Genomic DNA, 6,040 nt, shown 5'->3' with positions numbered 1-6,040 from the left:
TTAAGTCCCTGGATTATTCATAGGTGTGTTTTTCGACATAACATGACTCAAACCAGAGTGTCAGCTCTAAGTATATGTCTGTTTTTACGTGTATTAAAGAGAGCGTGCATGAGAATGAGCACGTGAAATGGAGAGCTTTGTGTCGGTCTCACGCTTGAGTTTATGGCCCATGTGTGGCTCGAGCAGGAATCTCCCTGAGGTGAAGCAGGTGTGTGTGTGGAGGAAATGTTGGGCTTGTCCATAGTCCATAGTCTGCACCAAACCAATAGCAGTATCATGATTTAAGGAGGCAAGGGAAACAAAAGCTTGCCAAATACCCTGCTTTTTCCTTATGAGTAGAAGCGCTGCTGTGCGTCCCCGTGTGCAACAAGCACAAACTTGTGTTGTGAACTCGCCGATGTATGCCTATGATGCGCCCTTAAATGCCAGGTACATGTTGCGCCATGGACTTTAGACCAGGATTTTGTTGGTCTAGGGCGCAGTCGCTTTCTCGTCCTCATGATAGCAACTCGCCACCCGATTGCCGGACCACACCTCATTTTAAGACCATCATGCCCATAGGCACCAGCGTGGGCACAAGATCACTTGCTATTTACACAGTGTGGGCACTGGGAGTGAAAATGACGACTGCGTCGGATGGAAAATAGCAATGAGACTTGTGCTGAGTGCTGCGGCGCTTTGCGCTGGGTGTATGATAGGGCCCTATATGTTAACCAATTTAAATGTCACACACTCTTTGTGGGATATCACAGAGTGTGTGAGACCCCTGAGAGTTATATATATTTTACTCGCACTGTAAGACTCTGGGCACAGGGATGGCTGATGTTTGCTATGCCTTTTAACTTTTTCTTCTGTTGTAATAATAGACAGCATATTTAAGTATATTTCCTGCGTCATTAAAAAGATTATAGATAAATGACAGCCTATACGTATGCAGCTATTTTTCTCTTCAAATAAACTCAACTAAACATGTTCGTTGGTGATAGTTGAATATTTCCTGAGAACACATCTGAGGTGTGTAACATCACTGTTTCCTGCTTAGATGGGAGATCTAGTTGCAAACACACAACCCACAGGTTTGTGGCTTTATTTCTGCTAAGCAAGCTCCACTCACAAACCGCCGTTTGAGTCAGTTGTACCTAATGTGTGATCACTGCTCTGATAAATGTAAATGTGTGGTCAAAACTCCTCTGCATGAGCTGTACACGTCCCTGTGAGATCAAACATCCTCTATGTTCTGCTGTAATATTCAACACTTCAGGGGTCATGATAGGAAATCAAATACTTACTTATTAAATAATCATTTTTTTAGGTAATTAATATTTTACTGAGTCAAAAGTGTGTATACCTCAAAAATGTATTTGGATGAATATATTTACATGTACAACATCTACAGTTAATTTTACTGTTCATACATATGGACACTTACCTACATCCTGTATAGCGTGAGAAAGTTACAGTATATGTATGCAATGACAATATAAATAATATTATCACAACAACAAATGTGTTAGATTTTTGTGTAAATTTGTTGCATCATTTTTCAGAGTATATCTGGGTTTTTTGGGGGTTTTTTTTAATTTTCCCGAACCTTTTTTTTTTTTTCACAATAAGTACATGGTACAAAGTCTACAAAGTGCAGGACACTGATTAAAGTTTTTTATAAAAACAAATGAATTAACTTTTTACAAAACATAGTAAAACAAAGCAAAAATTGATTCAACAGGAAGTCATTGTGTTATCAGCTGTTTTTGGCAAAAGAACGTGATGAAAAAAAGTCTTGGTTTATTGATACATTAGCACATCTGTGTTACTCAAGCACTGCATGATCTGAGTTACTGGTGCTTTACTTTCCATTTCATACCACTTTACCTGTCTTCCACTACTACTTTAATAGTCCCTCATTTGAAATCTCAAGCAATAGAGAAATATTTAACAACATTTTGACAATCCATAGTGCTGAATTTTTAAACAGGTACACGGGCAATTTAAGTGCTTTTCTTAACAATTAATGTTGTGTGGACACATTTGATTTTATTAGAACTGTGTTTAACTAGACTGTCAACCTGTTTACACCAGCCTCTGATTATGGTGCCCATAGTTAAATTTGTAAAAATAAATTAAAAAATTAAAAAATAAATACTAATAATAAAAATACACACTTATGTCAGCTCTCGTCTACTTTATAGTGTGTCATAAACCTTTGTCAAAAGACAATAAATATTAAAAGTATTTATTGAAAATTAACTCATAAAATGATTTATCGTTCAAACTTATTCAGGCAAATTGTATTTAAATGTTTTAAAATGTCCTCCAGCTTATCCTATGCTACTTGCACTAGTACAAGTATACTAGTTCTCAATTATAATTATTATTGTGTTTCTTTAATTATGTGTGTACATATAATTATATATATATATATACATTCATTATATATTAAATATTTTAAATATACATTTTTTTAACAGTTGGTTTTATTGTAGGAGACTTTGTGTCCTGTATTGTTATATCTGTTTTATCACTGTTGAGTCTGTTTTGTACTGTCTCTTGTGTATTTGTTGTTGATTTCATGTATCTTAAAGGCCCATCTAGGGACGGGCATTACAAATTAGCCAAGGCTATAAATGCTGTACATGTGGCATCGGTTTACTTGCTTCATACTTGTCCCTATATAAATAAATATTAAACAAATATATACATGTTGAAAACAAAAACACCAGTCACAACAATAAGAACCTGCAAATGTGTCACATGTTCCAAATGTAACGTCAAATCGTATAAATAAAATTAATGAAATATGATACGCTTCTCTTCTGTTTCTAACAGTTGTTCTCCCCTCAGATTAGAGATTTCGTTTCACTTCATCTGCTGTGTGCCTTTATTTTGATGACAGCGTCTTATGAACAGGTGATATCATCCAATGTATCTGTTTGTAGTATATATTTTATATCCTGACGGGGCGTGAAGAAAATTCATGTGTTTTGTATTTAAAAGCAAAGTGTAGTTGTTGTTTTTGCTTATTTATGTGTCACAGCTCTTGAAAGTCTGAAAGCGCAAAACCACAACCCTGTGCAGAAAAGTATTTGCACTTGTAACCACAGTTCACATCCAGGCAGCGCTCACATGAAAAATCTGACCCCAGGCTAAAATAGTCACGAATATTTTGATTCATTAAGTTTGTTTCAACATAAGGACATTTTATTTAATTAAGGTTTTAATAATCACACAGGGATCTACAGACATGTTCAAGCTCATCAGTATGATCATTAATCCTGGAACAAGTAACATGACAGTCAAAATAGTCCTTTACAAATATCACAATTTCTGCTTTTGAAGTACTAACTAAATTAAAGTAAAGAAGTATCAGCAAAATTTATTTAAAGGGATAGTTTGGTTTGTTTGTGGGGTTGTATCAGATACCTACAGTGGATGCCAGTCACCACGGACCCACTTTCAACAAACCAAACCATACCTTTAAAGTGTCAATGTACCTGTTCTAAAGAAATAATTAGTGTCTCACTGAGTGATTAAATGAAAAGCAATGGACTCAGCTACTCTTTGGTTAATGTTCCGCTCTGTGTGGTGTGGTTCTACAAACTGCTGAAGGTTACTCAATCACACTCGTTTCAGTCAGGGTACAGAAAGTTTCCGCCAGAATTGACTTTTCCTTTACATTGTCTATGCTGGATATTATTATATTATATATTCATACAACATTTAGTTCTGACCAAGTAATCTGATTGGACAAGAGGTGCTGATTTGGGCCCAATCCCAATCTCCACACTGACAGACTCACAGACTTTGAGGCGCGTTCCTGTTAAGTGTGCAAGTGCTTTTCCATGAGTCTGCATATCTGCAGACTTTCCTGTATTACTTATCCAGATTTCATAGTGTACTTAGTGATGTATACGATTGTCCAACCCCCCACTAAATATAAACAAGATAAACAAATATTTGTACATTGAAGTAGTATTCAAAAAAGTTGTGAGCAATGCAAGCGTGGACGTGACAGGAACCCCAGACATGTTTAATCTGTAAGTGACAACAATTAAATATTCACAATTGATTAACAATAATGCCTTTCTGACTTTTGATAGTTTGTTAAAATATGTTAACACTGTAGACACAGAAACACAAGCTGCAGGTTAGGGTGGGGATTGGGATTGGGTCATAGACAACAACATCACTGGGACTTTTCACTCCATGTATCACTCTGCCTCAGCCAGGTGCTCTGAATACTGTTAATTAACATTACAGCAGACAGTTTGTCTACATGAATCACGCTGGTACCTCTGGATCACACAGCAGACTCTTATTTCACTGCTTGCATGATAAATTAAAACAAATAGATAAATGTACATGATACAAAGTAGCTGCTCTGTGGCCTCCTGCCAAAGACCGAATCACAGCCGTGCTGATATTCACTCCTTCTCATGACACATTACTTAGATATAATATTTATATATCGACTGTGGCATCCTTTTTTTTGTTCCTTTTAGTTTTAAGTCAGTGTTTAGTTGTGATTTTGCATTTACTTGTTCAGAAAGTTCTTGTTATAAAAGAAAAAGTGAAGATATATTTTGTTTTTGGGCTGAATGAATGCAGGAAATACAAGTGGCGTGTAACGTATGAGTAAATTTGGATAAAAATAACATATTACGTTTCGTATCTTTCCTCAGGAAATGTGAAGGAATAAATTACCAAAATAATGTCTTTTAAAGTCTTATCTAAATTGGAGGAAAGGAAGTCAGACTATTTCTGTGTCAGCTTTTAATAGTTTCAAGATGCTGTTTGATAATAAGTAGCAGGGGTTTAGTTTGTCTGTCTTTCTTCTCAGTAAAAATTATCTTTCCTTTCTAAGAATATTAACATCGTGACATTTCTTTGAGGCAAGTTGACATTTGTCTGCCGTGACGAACACGGCGCTTGCTGCTCTTTAATGCTCAGTCTTTGTATTTTAGGACCTTTTCTCGGAAGGCAAGATTACTGGAGGAGATTTATATTTTAATGAGACAGATTGTCGGAAAACTGCGATGTGTAAAGACAGTAGTTAAGTTCTTAGGTCAAGTAAAATAATAATTTTTTAAATTGAATTACATTTGTAACATAAAAGACTATATATTTTTTATGAGCTACCAGAATGTACACAACGTACCAAAGCATTTTACTGTTAAAAACCTTTTTTTCTGATCAGTCATGTTGTAACATTTATTTAATTTTTATTTTCATTTTATTCAAGTCTACATATTGTTGATACATTTATATTCTACTATTGATAATCATATTGATGACCATATATTGTTATTAATTGTTAATTGCCTCCATAATGGTTAATATAATATTAATAAAAATGTTATCTTATTGAAACAAAGGACATTTTAATCAAATGCAACTTTTGCAAATTTGCAAATTGCAATTAACTGAGGACGTTAAACTTTGAACATTTCATCTTCTCCAGGTGACTTAGTAGTGTAGTGTGCTTTCTCCCCCAGTCCAGGTAGTTATAAGGAGAAAAAAATATTTATTGAATAATTAAATGGGTGTAAATTTAATTCTGCATCATCTTTAAAAGTCTGAATTGCAGAGAATAACATATAAATACATAAACATTTATATTACATTCTGTGATGGAGAATTTTTTTTTTATGAAGATTTAACCTGCAGCTCAGTTTATCTGCCGCCATCAGTTTATATCATGAAATCTGGAGCATGTGTAAGACACTCTGACGCTTTCACACGCAACATGTTAGTTAAATGTGTGACTCCAACGATGTCCTATTTGGCATCATAATTAATTTCAGTAATCACATACTTACTTCAGTATTATAAAGTATGATGTAAGTATTGTATTAGCCCTACATTATTTATGTTTTACATATATAAAGTTTCATTTCAAAGCTAGTTGATTTTCTGATTATGTTCTGCATTCATATTTTCACAGATCCTCCATAAGAAAACATTCATCTGTCACCTTTTTAGATGCAAGACACTATTTGCCGACCTACATGTTTAACGCATGCAACAGCTCACATGCATTTTG

Source organism: Semicossyphus pulcher, unplaced genomic scaffold (assembly GCF_022749685.1).
Source record: "Semicossyphus pulcher isolate SPU_LCO1_2020_fin unplaced genomic scaffold, fSemPul1.0.p SCAF_13, whole genome shotgun sequence".
NCBI lineage: Eukaryota > Metazoa > Chordata > Actinopteri > Labriformes > Labridae > Semicossyphus > Semicossyphus pulcher.
Note: the sequence above shows the minus strand (reverse complement) of the source record.